The following is a 21,411-nucleotide window of genomic DNA, read 5'->3' on the forward strand; positions in this document are numbered from 1 at the left end:
AGTATCGGCCAGGACGAGAACATGCTAACGCGGACGTACTGTCCAGGCTCCCGGTGCACCATGGGGAGAACCTAGGCGAGGCCCCTCCGAGGGAGGACCAAGAGGAATTCCTGGTGGGAGTAGTGGAAGCCCCCGGAGCAGGTAACAGCGATGTTCCCGAGAGTTGGGGCTGGGACCCTAAGCGTTGGAAGGAGCTACAGGACAGGAGAGGGATGCTGATTTGATGGTCGTTCGGAAGTGGCTGGAGAAGGGCTCCCTATCGTGGGATGCCGCGAGACAGACGGAGACGGTGAGGTTGCTTCGTGGGCACTGGGAGAGGCTCGGTTTAAAGGAAGGGGTGATTTGCCGGGCGTTCCAGGATCCTGTTACCCGTGAGCCGGTGTACCAGGTGGTAGTACCGGCAGGGCAGGTACAGCCGTTACTCCACGCCTACCATACCCAGATGGGCCATCAAGGCCAGGATAGGACTTTGTCGCTATTGAGGAGACACTTCTTCTGGGCTAGGATGGGGGCGACGGTGGGTGAGTTTGTTCGAGACTGTCCTCGCTGTCTGTTGTTTAAGGCCCGAAAGGAAGTGAAAGCCCCCCTTGTCCCAGTACGACCACGGGCACCGTTACATATGGTGGGGGTAGACTTCTTGACGTTGAGCCGGCCGGCTGACCCCTTTCAGAACATCTTGGTGGTCACAGACTTATTCACTAAGTATTCTTGGGCCATTCCCACTCCGGACCAGACGGCTATTACTACAGCTGCAGCCCTCTGGAGAGTCGTGTTCCAGCCCTTCGGATGCCCAGAGGTCCTCCTGTCGGACCAGGGCCCAAACTTTGAGTCACGGGTGATCGCTGAATTGTGCCAACTTTACGGGTGCCGTAAGACCCACACTACCCCGTACCACCCCCAGGGAAATGGGGGGTGCGAGAGATTCAATCAGACCCTATTGAGTTTGCTGGGGACCTTAGAGGCGGACCAACAGAGCGCATGGGCAGAATGCCTCCCTTCCCTATTACAAGCGTATAACAATAGCATCCACAGCACCACAGGCTTCGCCCCCGCTTTCTTGATGTTTGGGAGGCACGTAAGGTTGCCCGTTGATCTCCTTTGGGGAACCGCACCGACCACAGGTACCCCGAATACTACCGAGTGGGTGGGTCGGCATCACCAACAGCTACACGCTGCCTATGAGAGAGTCACCGAACACCTAGGCAGGGCCGCAGCTAAGAGTAAGAGACTGTACGATCGTACTGCTAAAGAGGCCCCGTTGTTGCCGGGAGAGCGAGTAGTAGTGAGGGATAATCGACGTCAAGGAAAAGGGAAGTTGAGTGACCGGTGGGAGGCTACGCCTTATGTGGTGGACCGGCAAAAAGATCCAAATCAGCCGGTATACGTCCTCCGACCTGAGGGGAGGCTGGGTCCCGAAAGAGTGTTGCATCGTAACTTGCTTCGGCCCTGTCCCAATTATCCGGGACCTGCGAGGACGGTCCCGATGCCCCCTGGGATGCCTGAACCCTTAGGAATAGGCTGGGGGGTGATTCCTGAGGAACCAGAACCCGTAGCGGACCGTGGACCTTTACCATCCCCGCCATCACCACCCCGACGCTCACAGCGCGACAATCGGGGACAACCGCCGGTGAGGTATGGCGAGTGGACGTCTGGTCCGGGGTTCTAGGGACTAGAACCCATTGGTAGGGGGGGATGTCACGGGGTGACCAAAAGCCGGAACTTTTCTTTTGTTGTTCCCTCCCCCCCCCTAATCTCATTGATTAGAGATTGGCCGCACCTGTGGGAGAGAACAAAGAGTGATATGCGAGAGAAGGATATAAAAGCAGCGTTCTACAGGAGTGTGGTGATGTAAGCTGTGACGTTGATAATTCGTGGCGTGAGCTTTTCTTGGGAAAGATCGACAAGTGCAGTGTTGAGAGGACGTGCTCAGTTCATCTGGCCAGCTTCTTCCAGTGAATCCGTGCATGTGGTGAGGAATTATCAGCCGTGGAGTTGAGGAGGGAAGGATTATACATCGGAGCTACCACTAGAAAGATAAGTGTTCCACTTTGTGTGGTGAGAAACGAGGCGACAGTAAAGGAACATCTTTGACTGTTATCAGGAATAAAACTGTTGTTTCACTAGATGTCCGCCATCGACCGGCATGGAAATATCTCGCTGGATTTGAGCATTGTTCTAGTTTTGGGGAATTGGAGTGATACTGCGGTGTCCGTTGAACTTTGCACGATTAATGAGAGTGATATTGCGGTGATTGCACGTGTGGGGCAGAGTACAGTGCTTGCAGCGAGGGGAAAAAAAAGTGCAATAACGTGTTGATGGGCGGAGGATCCAAGCATCTAAGTTGAACGCACCACAGTCTAAAGCGCTGTCCTCTATGCTGAGCCACCACAGCTGAACGCCCATTGTGAGTACTCTCTCTTGAAGTTACACTGAACGTTCTGAATGTTTCCTCTCTTCATGCTGTTACATTGACGTTTATATGCTGAGTCACCGTTTAAAGCGCTGTCCTCTATGCTGAGCCACCACAGCTGAACGCCCATTGTGAGTACTCTCTCTTGAAGCTGCACTGAACGTTCTGAATGTTTCCTTTCTTCATGCTGTCGCATTGATGTTTATATGTTGAGCCACCGTTTAAAGCGCTGTCCTCTATGCTGAGCCACCACAGCTGAACGCCCATTGTGAGTACTCTCTTTTGAAGTTACACTGAACGTTCTGAATGTTTCCTCTCTTCATGCTGTTGCATTGACGTCTATATGCTGAGCCATCGTCTAAAGCGCTGTCCTCTATGCTGAGCCACCACAGCTGAACGCCCATTGTGAGTACTCTCTCTTGAAGCTGCACTGAACGTTCTGAATGTTTCCTCTCTTCATGCTGTTACATTGACGTTTATATGCTGAGCCACCGTTTAAAGCGCTGTCCTCTATGCTGAGCCACCACAGCTGAACGCCCATTGTGAGTACTCTCTCTTGAAGCTGCACTGAACGTTCTGAATGTTTCCTCTCTTCATGCTGTCGCATTGATGTTTATATGCTGAGCCACCGTTTAAAGCGCTGTCCTCTATGCTGAGCCACCACAGCTGAACGCCCATTGTGAGTACTCTCTTTTGAAGTTACACTGAACGTTCTGAATGTTTCCTCTCTTCATGCTGTTGCATTGACGTCTATACGCTGAGCCATCGTCTAAAGCGCTGTCCTCTATGCTGAGCCACCACAGCTGAACGCCCATTGTGAGTACTCTCTCTTGAAGTTACACTGAACGTTCTGAATGTTTCCTCTCTTCATGCTGTTACATTGACGTTTATATGCTGAGCCACCGTTTAAAGCGCTGTCCTCTATGCTGAGCCACCACAGCTGAACGCCCATTGTGAGTACTCTCTCTTGAAGTTACACTGAACGTTCTGAATGTTTCCTCTCTTCATGCTGTTACATTGACGTTTATATGCTGAGCCACCGTTTAAAGCGCTGTCCTCTATGCTGAGCCACCACAGCTGAACGCCCATTGTGAGTACTCTCTCTTGAAGTTACACTGAACGTTCTGAATGTTTCCTCTCTTCATGCTGCTACATTGACGTTTATATGCTGAGCCACCGTTTAAAGCGCTGTCCTCTATGCTGAGCCACCACAGCTGAACGCCCATTGTGAGTACTCTCCTTTGAAGTTACACTGAACGTTCTGAATGTTTCCTCTCTTCATGCTGTTGCATTGATACCTATATGCTGAGACACCGTTTAAAGCGCCGTTTTCTATGCTGAGCCATCACAGTCTAAAGCGCTGTCTTCTATGCTGAGTCACCACAGCTGAACGCCCATTGTGAGTGCTCTCTCCTGAAGTTACACTGAACGTTCAGAATGTCTCCTCTCCTTATGCTGTTGTATTGATGCCTACATGCTGAGCCACCACAGTCTACAGCGCTGTCTTCTATGCTGAGCCACCACGGTCTAACGAGCTGTCTTCTATGCTGAGTCATCACAGCTGAATGCCCATTGTGAGTATTCTCTCTTGAAGTTATACTGAACGTTCTGAATGTCTCCTCTCTTTATGCTGTTGCATGGATGCCTATAAGCGGAGTCATCACAGTCTAAAGCGCTGCCTTCTATGCTGAGCCATCACAGCTGAACGCCCCTTGCCGTTCCGGTGGCGCATTGATCCTGAAACGCAAAAGCCGAAGAATAGAGGATATAGCTACTTACCCACATTGACGTCGTCCCGAACCTCCTGAAGTGCCGTTTCTGTCCAAGCTGACGAACCTTCCCGGCCGTGGTCCAGGCTGACCCTGTGGAATAGATGCTCAATGTTAGGGCATTTACTCTCAGTCAACTGCCGCTGTGGAACTAGTGCTGCCACTTTCCTGTCCTTCCCTTTCTGGTTCTGGCCCGTCTTCGGAAGAGTTCCCACCTCCTGTAGTGGTGCCTTGCTTGGCCAGCCGAATCCCGATCCTGTGAGGTAGAAAACAACGATAAAGAGTACCACCATCGAGTCCCCTGTGCCCACCCCTTTGTAAGAGACAGAACGGCCACAAGGAGTGAGGATCTGCGCCCCCGTGTTCGAGAGTCTTTCCTCCAGTGCCACATTCGCCCGCCAACGGGCCTGACCTCAGTGTCCAGATACTTACCCCCCGTCCACATTCAGAGCAGCCTCCAGTTTTAGAATCATTTAAATAATAAAGTCTTTTAAATTGTTACTCTGTTGTCTGTCGTCTCTGGGCTGTGGGGTAGCTCCTCGGAAGGGCACTGCCAAGGGGTTAACGGGGAGGTCGGTCGGCGTGGTGCCACCGTATCCCCGACCTGTTACAAATGTGTCACACCCACTGATCTATATAGAATGACTGGATAGCTCAGAACAGTGAAGCCACCGCGCCGCCATATTGGTATTCCCTAGTGAGCTCATGCATTCTATTGAATCAATAGGAAATTTTATGATTTGACTGAAAAAACATTGCCTAACGAGATACCGTTTTAAAATCTAAAGTCTCCCTGCACATTTTTACAACGCAAACACCCTTAGCATTTAAATGGGTATTTGTTTAAAGTCGGAAATTTTTCCTACTTGTTAAAAAACGGCAATTTCTTTGCAAAAGGAATTAAAAGCTGTACGAGAACACTAGTCGGCCTTCACTGAAAAGCTATCTTCACAGGTAAGAAAAACAGTTTGATACTATTAATTAAATAATGAATGCTAAAGACCTATATTTTTTTGAATTGGTGAATATTCATGTGAATATTCATGTGAATATTGTTTCGTAGCCACGTCCGAATTAATAATACCTCAGCACAATACTAATTTGTTCCCTCGTTTTATTATATTGTGGCCACGTTGTAATTCGTTAAATCAAAATGAGGGAGGGAATTAGTTAAACGTGTCCACGATTTATTAAAACGAGGGAACAAGTCGTCGTAACAACGAATTATTTAGATCAGTGGACAGAGCGCATACAAGCAGAAAGAGCCCCGGCCGCGCGCGCGCACTCTCAGCGCCTTCAAACAACACAAGCGCTGTATTGCTCTCTCTCCCTCGCGCATATCAACATCAATTCACACAATATTAAAAGGTCGGAAGACCGATTGTGTTTTATAGATTAGTAGTTTGTTCATATAAAGTGTTTGATTAGCAAGTTACATGTTCAGGAAATGCTTAATACAAATTGTATGGGTTAATGTAACGGTAAACGGACTCTGCACAAAGCTCTTTTGAAGCTGTCAAATGGTGTCGCTATTGGACACTTAATTGTGATTATTGCTGCTCTGAGGTTTCTTATAGGCTACTGTTGACTGTTTTATCGTTGATTTTTGAAGAAGCAGCAGCTCTTGCCTCGGAGAAAACAACACGGGCATAGCGACAATTTTGCATATAAATTACTACTTAGCCTATAGGGCTTGAATTACAACCTGTGGGCAGTTGTTCTACATCCCTTTGTGAACGTCGTCTTACACTTGTATGCTGCACATCGGGTCATCTTAAAAGTGCCGTCGGATCTACCAATCTCTGTATAACGGGAGTTGGATCCCTCTGCTGGTAGGGAATCGTAAGATGGCCGCTCGAACACTTCCGGTGGCTTCACTGCCTAGTGGCAGTTTAGAACGTCATGAGCTATCCAGTCATTATATAGATCAGTGGTCACACCTGATGTGGCATTCTCTGCCAAAGAATTGGAATGTGCTTGTGACTTCTTTAAAAAATGTATCATCCCAGAGCTGCTAGCCAAGTATTTTTCTGGACCAAAACCAGCATTTGCTGATCATAGTCAACAACAGTGGTGCTACTGCCGTGAGCCAGAAGCAGGGAACATGTTGGTCTGTGCGTCAGGTTTTTGTTCAGTTAAAAAGTTTCACCAAACCTGCCTTCACATGAAAAGGGTCCCAAAACAGTGGGTATGTCCCAGCTGCCGAAAAGTAATCAATGCCCAAAAAAGAAAAAACCTTAGTGAGGAGACTGTAAAATGAGTTAATAATAGTAGCTGATACTGTGAAATGAGTTAATTGTAGTAGCTGATACTGTACCCTCTTATTTATGAATAAACAGTTGTTAAACCAATGTTGTTCTCTTCCCCATCATTAGTATTAAGTATCTGTAGCAATCAAGGATATGAAACATGGGTAGGTCATTCATATCAAACACACCAGAACATATATCTGCTTGGGTGGAACTCAGTTAGAATCGGTGGATGTGCAGCTTGATCTGTAAACAGAATGTGATCGCATCAGAATAGCAAGTGATCAAAATGATCAAAAGTAATGTCACAACAAGGAAGCAGGAAGTGAGAGTCAAAAAGGTTTATTTCCTGGTTGAGCACATCTGTAGCCAGTCACGTCAGTTCAATTTACTGTACATCCCATCACTGGAAGGGCACCACAGATTCAGACACATTTGTGCACAACATATGCTCACAATCTTGTCAAGGTAGGTAACATAATTTTCTCTGTCTATGTCTGTGAAACTTATGGGGACAGTGCTTTGCAAGACTGTGTACTTTTGACGGAGAACTCCTATTACTCTTTCTATGTGTATCCTAATATAAGAGAGGCTAGACATCTGGTGTTCTCCAAGTCAACAGGATCTAACTGCTTCTTTCCACGAGTAAATGCTGGAATCTTTAATTCAGCTTGGCATCTCTGAATGGACTCTTTAACCAGGAAACCTCTGTCCGCTAAAACTACATCCCCTGGGAGCAAATGAGATAAAACGTTACTTTGTTCTGTGATGAACTTATCACTTGTGCGACCTCCCCATCCAGTGGAAATGAAACAAATGGAACCTTGAGGGCAAATTGCAATTAAATATTTCATTGTGTGGTGTGATTTGTACGAGGAGTAACACTGAGCACTGGCTAGCAATCTACTGGGTTTCTCTAGAAATATTTCAAAACAATCTATAATGCAAACTGTCTTTTCAAAGCTACTGTTTCGAAATGCATATGGAAGAGATTTTCTTAAGTATTCTCTGTCAGGCCACAACACTAGACTTGGCACCAGTCTACAATGCATCACACTAATACAGTGTTTGAAGAGCTTTGAAACTGGTTGAGTCAATGCCAAAATAAAAAGACAAAAATTCAAAGGACAAGTTCATTCTAAGCTTCATTAAAGTTAACATGTACTGCTGAAAACATGTTAAACAAGATTTAAGTTTGAGAAAAGGAGCCACAATATGAAAAATTGTCATGAGAATTGAATATGTTGATAAACCAGTGAGAGTATTAACCCTTTTATCATCGTTATGCAAGCTCATTTCATTCAGTGTAGTCCTATTCATTTTTTCCTTCAACAACATATTTTCAGTCCTCAGAGCTTGGCATTCTTGCTCAAGAGATTGGACGTGTTTACCACAGGTTTCAGTGCTGCATGGTGGAGTTGCTGGATCATCCTCATGGAGAACAGGCTGGACATCATTTCCAGGTTCTTCATGGGTAGATTCCTTCAAAGGCTCTGTGGTGGGAGTTTGGTCTGCAGGAGGATCCTTGTTGCTGTCTTGGGGACAATCGGTTGATGCTCTGGTGAAAACACAAAAGTAGAAGATTAAGAGTATATGTATACACAACTGATGACAGTTTGTCATTTTTTTGTCAATCACTCTCTGTTTTCTGCAGTACAGTATATTCTAGCTTTCATTAGTAAGTAAGTACATTTTACTTGTATAGCACATTTACATCATAATATATATTATCGATAGCCTACTAGATACATATTGACAATGACAGTGACAGTGACAATCACATGCATAGTCAGTTGTTGCTAAATGCAAGTCGGTAGAGGTGTGTGATGATTCAAAACAGTCACAGATGTTAGGGTTTTTAGCTCATTGGGTGCGAAAACTTTTTGGTTTATAATTTTCAAGTCCATGGAAGTGGGGTTGAACAGGTTAAGAAACTTTGATATATTCACCTGGGAGGGATGGCTATCGCAGATAGCTTTGTCTGCTCTATCTTCTGTAGCTTTGCTTTCTGTCGTCTGTTGAAAACCTCCAGTCTCATTTTTCTTTTCCTCTTCTCTGGAGATGGAACGTAGTTGAAAATAGATGGAACAAAGTCCGGACTCAAGGGATTATCACTCTTTCTCCCTACAAAATAAATAGAAACATTTCAGTATCGAACTGGGTTTTGTTTACTACGTTAGCACTTGCTAGCTTACATGACATTGTTAGCCCCACGAATTGCATGCTATAATTCAACTAACGTTAGCTAGTATTAAACTGATCAGAAACCACAATTATAGCCTATTAAATAATGAAGATACTTATGTTCGGTAACTTACCTGATATGAAGTGATCGCTGCACAAGCGGAATCCAACGGCTGGGGGGTCCCATCTTTCAGTCTTGTTTTGCTTGCTTCTGGCTCTTTTAATGGCGCTGATCCACTTAGCTCGCCTCTCCGCATCTTTAGGAATGTGGTAAAACGACGTAACTTTCTTTTTCCCTCGTTTATTTGTGCAACCTGGTGCACAACAGTTATCGACCATGTTTAGCCGCCTTCACCACAACAGTCTGCCAGTCTGCCGAATGCTGCCAAAATGGCGGTGCGCACGGTTTCCTGTCACGTAACTACGTCATACCCCGGAACTCTATTGGGAATTGTAGCACTGTGAGTGTACACACACACACACACACACACTCTCATCACTTGCTGTTGTCTCTCTCTCATCACTTGCTGTTGTCTCTCTCTCTCTCATCACTTGCTGTTGTCTCTCTTTCATCACTTGCTGTTGTCTCTCTCTCTCATCACTTGCTGTTGTCTCTCTCTCTCATCACTTGCTGTTGTCTCTCTCTCACCACTTGCTGTTGTCTCTCTCTCACCACTTGCTGTTGTCTCTCTCTCATCACTTGCTGTTCTCTCTCTCTCATCACTTGCTGTTGTCTCTCTCTCTCGCTCTCTCTCACAGACACACACAGACTCCCTCAAAACATGAGTTGCCGTCGCAGTAGGTCACTGGTCTCTGCAACCTTGTTTATAACAACCTCAGAGTCCAAGGACATCAGAATGTCTTAAGGGTGGAAAAGCTCCTCCAGGCCACTTGAGTGGTCGATAACGTCAACAGAAATTTGTAGGCCAGTCCAATGACATGGTATGCATCTGTCAACAGATTGTATTGTGCCAGGACAAGATACACACAAATGGCACAGTTTTTACACATACAGACATGCCTATTAACCAGCTCTGGCCCTTCCACATCATGTGTGTCTTCATTACCACTGCCTTCAGATGCATCATCCGCTGTGTATGTCCTCACCTGGTATTCTTTCAGAGGGGACAGTTTCAGTCTTTCCCACTGTCTGGCAAGGCTTAAAACCCTCTGAGGTCTGAGCTGTTTTCTGGGCCCTGGAGGTGTTCTGACATGCTCTGACATTTGTGCTTATTTCTGTTACTTGTGACATTTTCATGGCTAAAGTCTAATTACACTGTATTCAGCACAAACTCTGCTACAATAATATATCAGCAGCATGTGTGTAAAAGTTTGTAGTTTTGAGATAATGACATTTATGCGTGGTTTGTGAAAATACAAAAAAAAATTCTCACTGAAATAAGGCCATGAAACCCATACTGATTATTTCTTCACAAGACTTTTGAAAATTGTATGACATAGCCTAGAATATTTGCTCTAAAACTATGTGAAAATCACCCTGACTGCTCATTCAGATAAGACAATATATTGATTTAAAAATTTTACGACGTGTTTTGTGCCACAAAGCTTTATGCGGGAGCTCATTAATATGTATGGCTTTTCTCACCTGAGTAAGACAAAGACCCTCCTCTAACTGCCCTATTAGGAGCTATCAGGCCCCTATCATTCTGAGCAACCTTGCACAAAGAATGAGGAGATTTAAAAAAGAATGGCTTTTAGATGGTTTGATTTATTTACAACACAACATAATCCAAAGATAACCAATGATACAAAGACAGAGACCTTTGTGCCATTACTAAAAACATTGTACATACCTTTCATTTCCAAGGTGTTTGATTTTCACTTTACCATGTTCATGTACAGAGAAAGTCGAAGTCAGCAGGACTCAGTGGCATCTGGGCCCTGAAAAAAAAAAAAGAAAAAAAAGTGAACATACTGATATCAAGAGAAAGGCCTGCACGATTTGGGGAATACATTTTAGATTTTTCTGGTTAAAATTGCTTTTTAAAATTCACAGAATACACATACACACACACACACACACAAATGTTTCCAACAATAATATAATGAACACCAGGTTTGTTGTGCCTTGTAAGCATAGGCTATGTGCAGTGCTGCATAAAATAATAACAATAACCATAGCAGCCTATAAATCTTCCAAAATATTTCAGTAACAACTAAGCTAGAGAAAAATATATTGATTATCATGTTACTTCAAATGTTTCTATTCGTTATGATGATATGAAATGAGATAATAGTAAAAACATGAAGCCCTTTGGTGCGTTTTGCTTTTCGAATGTATCAAATGATACATTCAAACGCGATCGCGATCATATGATACATTCAAACGCGATCGCGCTCAAATATAAAACATTATGGTTACCATATACATATCTACGTTTGAGCAGATATCCACAAACACAGTAACAGTAAACACGGGTCTAAATATTACAATATTCACCATATATCTAGCAACAGTTCAACTGCAATGTGAAATTTATGCAACAAGAACAAACTAATATGTAAGAATGTCTTACCTTGTACATCTTTCTTGTCTTCAAATCGCGTTCTTCTTCTTCTGAGGTAGCCTAAATCCAATGTAAGCTCCAAACGTGCGCCTTTCAAACTCGACGAAAAGCAGAGACTTGTGAGGTGTTTTGCTGCTTTGTTTTTGAGGTAATGAGCGCGTTCGCGTTCCATGTGGAGATTTGCATGTGAATCTCTTTTGCGCGAGTGGGCGTGTTCAAATTAAAAGTAATTAGGAAGCGTTTGAGAAGCTGGACATCTTGTTGGTTTTATACAAATTACTTAAACAGAGAATATTTGTTTTCAGTTTGAAACCGATCATTTAAAAGTACACACTTAAATGTTTATAAAGGTATATGGCTCATAAATGTGTGACAAGTATTCGCTGAGTTTTGTTTCAGTTTATAGACGTGCTCAAGAAAAAAAAGTTCACCGCGACGGAGAGGCAGAACGCACACCCTGTTTATTTTCTTTATTTTTCAAAAGCACAATGTTTTGATTTGATTGTAAGTGGACACATACAAAAGTAGAAATATCACAGATTCTTTTTTTTATATTTCTTTTTTCTGTATGACCATAAATGATGGAGAAATTTAAGTTTATAGTTCTACAATGTGAAGAAAATCCAGCAAAACGCGGGGGCGCGTTTGCCGACCTCAGAGGGTTAACAGCTCAGCCTGCAAAGTGCCAGCAGTGGCCCTTGAATCAAATTTCATTAAGCAACTGCTGAGGTTTTGCATTGCTGATCCTGGAAGTCCCTTATCCCTTACCTCAGGCAAGTTTTTTGGATCAAGGCAGGCAAAATCTGAGCAAAGCTTTCCACTTATAGTAAAGCGCTCATGAATACTTTGAGTGACAGTGTCCATAATGACATTATGTATGGTCACCTCAAAGTCCCTCTCAGCTGCTGTTAAGGGCTCATCTTCTGCCAGCTCTCTTGGCATGATCTTCTTTTTCTTAACCCGTTTTTCAGGTAGTTCTACCTCCACCTCTATCTCACAGTCCTCCTTCTCCAGCAGCTCACCATTAGCCCACTCCACAAACTTGTCTGCAGCTTCTTTTATGCAACTGAAGTCTCGTACACACTTCTTCAGCCCATCCTCTGTTCCCACTACCAGGCGGTGTGCGGTCAGGAGATCCATTCCGCTTGTCTGGAGGTATTTGGACAGGGGTGACGTGTGCTCAAAAATCCGTATCAAAAATGTATCCTTTGGCCTTGGCTCTAGCAGTAGGCTTCATGGTTCTCTCTAGTTGAATTGCTGTTAAAGTCAAGACTAGATCTACATACATGGCACTGTCAGGCCTTCCAAAAGACCCAAACACCTTTGTGAGAGCAGCATCTATTGCCCACCACTGTGTCTGTCCTATTGGAGAGAGAATGCGTTTCATGCGTCTGTAAGATTCCCTTATAAAAACAGCAATGTCGTTCAGGAGAGTGAAAAGCAATGCACTCTAAATAACACTGCCTGTTGTGTCTGCTAATACTAGGTTTAGGACATGTGCATAGCACCAGACGTGGATTTGGTTAGGGGCCTCCTCTGATAGAAAGGAAGAGAAGCCTTTGTAACTGCCCTGCATATTGGCTGCCCCATCTGTAGTGCTCCCTACACAACATGTCACATCAAGATTAAGTCTTGTGAGTGTTTCTTTCAGGAGATCGAGAAAATACTGCCCAGTAGAAGCCTCACAATCGACCAGAGCGTCCAACTTCTCATGGACCACATCTGTGACATACCTGAGAATCGCAGAGCACTGGTCTTTGGATGTGATGTCTTGAGTGGTGTCAATCTGGACAGAAAACATTTTAGCTTCTCTGACCTCAGTGGCAATTGTCTCCCTTATCAGCCCACTGATGACTTTGACAACCTTGTTGATTGTATCTTTTGAAAGCAGAGTGACCAATGAACCTCTGCCTCTTGCCCCAGCTTCATGCTGTTTTTTACTTTTTTCGATACATTCAGTCAAATGTTGTTGCAGGCAGGGGTCATACATACTCAGGAGCATGATCATTTTAAGGAAGTTACCGTGGTCTACACTTCGGTCTTCAAAAGTGTAGGCAGCTTCAACTTCGGAGCCCAACAGCTTAGACCCTGTTTTCCGATTACCTTGACAACATTGACCACACAATCCATCACCTGCCGCTTTCTTCTGACTTGCTTTTGATGGAGGGAGAGCTGGTTTCCTCTTAATCTACTCTCAATTGTCCCCCTTATGTGCCCTCAAGAAGTAAGCCTCTGCACAGTCTTGATGGATACGACTTCTTTCATGCTCCTCAATTCTTTGATGTACATGCTTCCAGGATTGCATGCCTCCTCTAACAAAAGCGCCGTCAAAAGCAGAGGGCTTTGAAAATGCCAAACAAACTGTGCAGAAGAGAGCATGGCTTTCTTCACAGTAAGTCAACCACTTGCGGTTGATCCCATCCCTACTATGAAAAATATTAGGCAAGGTTCTTTTTGGGGTTTGTTGGGGGTGATATTGAAAAAATAAAGACAGATCTTTAGACTTGGGACGGGCAAAATAATTGACGATTTGAATCTCCTCCTCAGCTGGTCCAGCCTCTGTACTCTCCACATCCCTTTCCTTATCTGTTTCTATCCTGGACCCTGAGGATTCACTCTCCCTTGCACTGACTGACAAAGCATCTTCCCCTATGTCTGGTTAAGATGACGTAAAATAAAAACAGCTATTATTAGGATTAGTATTACCACTACATGGTTAAATGCAACACAATTGCATAAATTATATATACAAATTAGTTGCATATGAATAATCCACACTTATGTTACACTAAGACAGTATGTCTTTCCAGGATAATGTCTAATTCTCCATATGTTGCAATCATTACATTTCCCTATCATATTTCACTAATGAACATTTGCATTTTGTTTAGCCTATTCACTGCATATGAAAAGTTGAAAAGAGATGGTATTCATCCCTCCTGGGATGGTGCTGCTCTTCTATCTAGTAATATGGCTCATAGTCTTAGAGCTCAAACATGACAATCTGGGGCTCAGGTCAGGAAGCAGACAGACTGGCTAAACCAAACGTCTGCTAGCGGCCTCGCGTCACCCAGGTCAGATAAATCCCATCACATAGAGCCTCTTTCACCTAGCTATCATCATATAGAGACTGTGTCTGTTCCCCGAATTTGGAAATCCAAAAAATGTTTTAACCTGTCTAAGGTTAAAAATTTAATTGATGTTCAACAAATAAAAAACAGCTATAATACAGATGAGCAAATGCTAAAGCTTGGGTTGCTGAATATTCGATCGCTTACTTCAAAAGCACTCATTGTTAATGATATGATTTCAGATAATAACCTAGATGTGCTGTGTTTGACAGAAACCTGGCTAAAACCAAACGATTACATTACTTTAAATGAATCAACCCCGCAAGATTACTGTTATAAACATGAGCCTCGTCTTAAACGCAAAGGGGGTGGTGTTGCTGTAATTTATAGTAATATTTTCAAAACCACTAAGAAATCAAGTTTCAAATATAATTCTTTTGAAGTGTTAGTGCTTAATGTAAAAATATATAGTATAAATGATAAATCACGTTTGAGATTTGTGCTGGCTACTGTATACAGGCTACCAGGGCACCATACAGACTTTATCAAAGAATTTGCGGACTTTCTATCAGAGTTAGTATTGGCTGCAGATAAAGTACTAATTGTTGGTGATTTTAATATACACATCGATAATGAAAAAGATGCATTGGCGTTGGCATTTAAAGACATTGTAAACTCAATTGGAGTTAGACAACACGTGTCAGGACCTACTCATTGTCGTAATCATACTCTAGATCTAATATTATCACATGGAATAGATGTTGATGCCGTTGAAATTCTGCAGCAGAGCGATGACATCTCAGATCATTATCTAGTCTCGTGTAAATTACATTTAGCCAAGGCTGCAAAGGCGACTCCGTGTTACAAATATGTTAGACCTATCACTTCTGCTACTAAAGATTGCTTTATTAATAATCTTCCTGATCAGTTTCATCATTTTAGCATCCCGGATAGCTTAGAAAAACTTGATATTGCAACAGAAACTTTTAACTCTCTCTTTTCCAGCACTTTAGACACAGTTGCTCCTTTGCGCTTAAAGAAGATTAAAGAAAATAATCCAACGCCGTGGTACAACGAGCACACTCAGGCCCTTAAGGCGAGACACGGCAGGCAAAAACATCGATTTTTCATGCAGTGGTCAGTTTTGAGATTTTGGCCGAGTTTACTCCTTCAATATGTATTCTTTCAAGCTGCTATAAAGAAAACGCTGAAAATATACATTACGATGTTTATTTTATTACATTTTGTTTACTTGCGGCAGTAAGTTTCTCCCGAATTTACCAGGAAGTTAGTATTCCAACGCGACATGCCGAGCTCCGTCTGTTCACTGAAGTCTGTCATGTCCGGGATCGCTGTAAAGCTCTGAGTCTCATGCACAACGCTATGTAAGCCAAATATGGGCATTTCCTTTCTATCAGTAACCAATCGTGAATGTCCAAAGGGGGATTTAAAGCTAACGACGAAATCTCATTTAGAACTATTAAATCTTTAACTGCCGTTTTCTCAAAATAATTTTTTTGCGTTTTTTTGTCATTCTCCAGTAGAAACATCTCAGCCTATGTAGCACCTATGTACACCAAACTTTCCAGTTATACACTTAGCAGTATTCTGAAGATCTGTTCAGAGGGATTTGTTAATAAATCATTCCTGGCCTGATTTATGTGACATTTTAATTAAAAAAAAATGGTGAAAATCGATATTTTAAGGCTATGGACAGTATATTTTGATTTCCTAGTTAATGAAAGCATATATCCTGAAATCCCTCTGAACATCTTTTTTCATCTTGTGTGTAATCAAAATGAAAAAATAATTTTGCTTCTAGCTTTATCATATTTTCAGATAAATCTACTGAAAAAATATGCAAAATTGCATATATTTAATGAGATAATACCTAATTTGCATAATTAAACATACAAATTTCAAAAACTTGTAAAACATTTTTTTTATGAACTTGTGTAAGTAATGAACTGAGGAAGTTTCATGGTGATATCTATTATTTTAAAATTTTCCCCTATTCACCTGTAGTGTCTCGCCTTAAGAGAGCAGCCAGAAAAATGGAGCGCAACTGGAAGAAAACAAAACTAGAGGTATTTCGCATTTCATGGAAAGAGAGCTCGATTGCTTACAGAGAGGCTTTAAAAGCTGCTAGATCTGCTTATTTTTCAAACCTATTAGAAGAAAATAAACATAATCCTAGGTATTTATTTGAAACAGTGGCTAAACTAACGAAAAATAAAGCTTCAAGCACCGAAGTTTCCAAGCAACACAGCAGTAATGACTTTATGAACTTCTTCACTTATAAGATTGATAATATCAGGGATAAAATTATAACTATGCAACCGTCTACTACAGTATCGCATCAGGCAGTGCATTGTAGTCTTCCTGAGGAAAAATTTGATTCATTCGTTGCTATAGGAGAGGAAGAATTTACTAAACTCGTTAAATCATCTAAATCTACAACATGTATGTTAGACCCTATACCGACTAAGCTACTGAAAGAGATGCTTCCAGAGGTCATAGATCCTCTTCTTAATATCATTAATTCATCTTTGTCTCTAGGATACGTACCAAAAAACTTTAAGCTGGCTATGATTAAACCCCTTGTTAAAAAAATGCAACTTGATCCTTCAGAATTAGTCAATTACAGGCCGATCTCGAATCTACCTTTTCTGTCAAAGATATTAGAAAAGGCAGTATCTTCACAACTATGTTCCTTTCTAGAAAGAAATGATATCTGCGAGGATTTCCAGTCCGGATTTAGACCATACCATAGTACTGAGACTGCTCTCGTTAGAGTAACAAATGATTTGCTCTTATCATCCGATCGTGGTTGTGTCTCTCTATTAGTGTTACTCGATCTTAGTGCTGCGTTTGACACCATTGACCACAACATTCTTTTAAATAGACTAGAAAACTATGTTGGTATTAGTGGAATTGCACTAGCATGGTTTAAATCATACTTATCTGACCGTTATCAGTTTGTAGCAGTAAATGAAGAGATGTCTTATCAATCACAAGTTCAGTATGGCATACCACAGGGCTCAGTACTAGGACCGCTGCTGTTCACTCTGTACATGCTACCATTAGGAGATATCATTAGGAAACATGGAATTAGCTTCCACTGTTATGCCGACGATACTCAGCTCTATATTTCTTCAAAACCTAACGAAACTTACCAATTCACTAAATTAACAGAATGCATAGCTGATATAAAAAATTGGATGACTCGTAATTTCCTACTTCTAAATTCTGAAAAAACAGAGATTCTAATTATTGGACAAAAAACTTCCTCACGTAATAACCTAGAATACTGTCTAACACTTGATGGCTGCTCTGTTAAGTCTTCGTCGTCGGTTAGGAACCTGGGTGTGCTCTTTGATACCAATCTTTCATTTGAAAGTCACGTGTCTAGTATCTGTAAAACCGCATTTTTCCATCTTAAAAATATATCTAAATTACGTCATATGCTCTCATTGACAAATGCGGAACAATTAGTTCATGCGTTCATGACATCAAGGCTAGATTATTGTAATGCTCTACTGGGTGGTTGCCCTGCACGCTTAATAAACAAACTACAGCTAGTTCAAAACGCAGCAGCTCGAGTTCTTACCAGAACCAGGAAGTATGACCATATTAGCCCGGTTCTGTCAAAACTGCACTGGCTCCCTATTAAACATCGCATCAATTTTAAAATATTGCTGATTACTTACAAAGCACTAAATGGTTTAGCTCCGCAGTACTTGAGCGAGCTCTTAACGCATTATACTCCTTCACGTCTATTGCAATCTCAAAATTCCGGCCAATTGATAATACCTAGAATATCAAAATCAACTGCTGGCGGTAGATCCTTTTCCTATTTAGCACCAAAACTTTGGAACAGCCTTCCTACCATTGTCCGGGAAGCAGACACACTCTGTCAGTTCAAATCTAGATTAAAGACACATCTCTTTGACATAGCGTTCACATAATACATTATAGACTTCTATAATTCAATATTAGGTTGCATAGATTAGGTCAACTGGAACCGGGAACACTTCCCATAAATCCTGATGTACTTGTTACATCATGAGAAGAATGGCATCTACGCTAATTTTAGTGTCTTTGTTTATCCCAAGGTTTTCCCGCAGCCTGCCGGATCCAGGCCGTTTCCAGATCTGATGAAGGACCTTCGCCTGGACCCGATGTCAACGCAGTGCTGAAGTGCCAACTAGTCTCTCCCTATGGAGGATCCCTTTCCCACTCTACAGATAAAGCATCGTCGGGAAAACTCAATTTGCGTATCTACCCCGAATTGATAAAATAAAATAAAATTCTGAATCAAAACTATAAGGAAACACCAGTAATTTGTTTAGGCTTGGTTTGTAGGGAATTCCAAACCTGCACACATATATTCAAACGCACATAACTATGGAACCCATTCTTAATGCGCATCTGAACGCCATCAGCGTTTCTCACAGGTTCGCGTTTAAAGTCTGTGTAGAGAGAATGGTGTCATCTTGGCGGCCCTAATTTAAAAACAAATGATCGTTGCGACGGAAGCGAATCAATCAAAACTAACTTTAGCTGGAAAATAACTTTATTAAAGAACCGCTATAAAGCCAAACAATCTTACGTTAAACTATACATTTATCTCTGTAAAGCTGCTTTGAGACAATCTACATTGTTAAAAGCGCTATATAAATGAAGATGACTTGACTTGACTTGACTTGACTTGACTGCATTCTATCCTCTGTTGTACCTATAACATTGTGCAATGTGTGCACACCTGTACTTGTTGTCGTGACTTCTCCTAGCATTGTCTGATCAACATCATCGCTGGGCTGAGTCTGACAGAATTCTGAGACTGTGTGGAAAAAACAGAACAGGCTCACATACAAATATTTTTTTTTACAGCATAACGATAATTGCGTTTTCCCGATAGTATATAGGCTGTGTGTTCCCCCAAAAAAACAATGCTGTAACAATGCTGGCTAAGCTGCACATGAATTTCAATGTTAACACTAACATTTTTGGATGCACTATCTGTGTGAAGAAAATGAATGTGTTCCAATACATTGTTAATGTATTATAATATTTTCCAAAAAAATACAACTCGTTAGCCTAGATTCTAAAAATTCGCAATTTGTCAATGATTAGCAAGTGTTATACTAACATTTTATGTATGTTTTGTAGATTCAGTAAGTCATTTACAAGTGATTAGTAAATGATTAACTAATTATTTACGAAACATGCCTATGCATTTCATAAATGTTAAATAAATTATGTTTAAATAAATAAAAAAAGTTTGTATGTAGCAATTAGAGGGTGCATAAACTAAGTGTTGTAAATGCCTTGAATACACATACAGATCATTTGTAACAGGTAAGTAAGTGTTCAACACCTGTTATAGATGATGTGTAAACGCATGAATAAATCATTTATAACACTTTCTGCATCCCCTAATAATCTAAAGTGTAAACTATCACTTGTAAATGTGTTACACATCATTCGTAGATAAGATTTGTAGATCTTATGCCTTATTGATTCTTGATGTGGTAATCTACGAACACATACATTTACAAGTGATGAATAGTTTACACAGGTGTTGAACACTGTAGTGTGTACTGCAGTGTAAGTGCTGACTGGTGAGGGTATAGACAGCTGTCTTCTCTGAAACACATGGAGTCTTTAACCACTCACTGTGCATCTTATGTGGGCAAAACATACAAAATAATGTAACATAATTTATTTAAATATTTAAACATTTATGAAACCCATAGTCATGTTTTGTGAATGATTTAGTTAATCATTACTAATCACTTGTAAATGACTTGTAACGGAATTTACAAAACATACATAAAATGTTAGCATATCACATTTATGAATGTTTTGTAAATAATATAGTTTATCTTATACTAACCACTTATAAATTACTTACAACTGAACTTTATTATAAAGTGTTACTGATTATTAATTGGCGACGTCATTATAGTATGAATATATACAATACACACACCACTTCCTACCACTAATTAGTCATTATTATTACCAACATTTTACTAGCTTGTGCTAGTTCACGGGCGGCTAGCAATAACTTATGTTAATGCTTGAGCCACTGTTTTTCTGTCAATTCACCTGCAGCACTTGTTGACGAAGCCTGATTTCGGAATAAATTCATTTTTTTAGAGCACTTTGATGCATCCTCCTCCAGCATCCGCTTCTTCTTCATTCTGGCCTTTTCGGCCCCTCCTTTGTCATTGGATAAACGCATTCCCCATTCCCAGGAGGTTTTGCTCCATTCTACGTTAATTTAAGAACAAACAAATTAATTAAATACTCTTTTTTTTTTTTTGTGACCATGAAAGTTCTGTATGAAGAATATGACGGGAGATGAGATGAGTGTGCAGGGGGGTAACCATGACTGAGATATACAGTGCCGGCCGGCGCCCTCCCGCTCCGGCCACTCACGGCCGTTATGAATAATTTATGGGCCGATCATGAATAATTTATCGACCTGCCGGCCAGTCGGTCAACCGGGAAAAGTCCCGATCGTTCCGATTGCCACTCCGCCCCTGGCGACTGGTACAAAGGTAACCAAAGAAGTAAACCAAAAGGTAATAAGGTGTGGAGAGTTTAGAGATATCTTGTTAACTGCTGTGGGTGTTCCCCCATGTAAATCAACCTCTGTCCCCAGTAATTTTGGGACAATGATTAATGAAAATTCTTACTGTGAACTCATGTTTATATTTGAAAAGTGGTTTCTGCCTTGGTCTGAATATTTAGGGAGATGTTGAAGAAGGCTCGTCGCGTTTTACATAATAAATTGTTACATTTGATTTATTCCGACTGACTCTGAAATTGTTTTCCCAAGTAGATTAAATGGATTATTATGTTCCTGCAAGTTTTGCGTCAGATTAGTGATGACTAATATTTGAACAGCGAATGATGCTTGACCAATCTAAATTTGGGTGTGTCTTACCTTTAAATTTAATGTTACTTTAAATAAGTGTAAGTGGGAAAACACGGCATGGCCAATCCAGAGGTATTATGAGAAAAGTAATGTTGGTCAACTTATATTTGTAATAGTGGCCATACCTCCACTGAAGTAAACGTTAAGTTAAATTAAAGTGTATGCAATTCCATGGGGCTATACCAGAGTATCTTTGTGTAAACGTGAATGTGACTGATCTCAGGTATATAGCAATTACCTCTGTTTGATGA

This window comes from Rutilus rutilus, assembly GCF_951802725.1.
Source record: "Rutilus rutilus genome assembly, chromosome: 4".
Classification (NCBI taxonomy): domain Eukaryota; kingdom Metazoa; phylum Chordata; class Actinopteri; order Cypriniformes; family Leuciscidae; genus Rutilus; species Rutilus rutilus.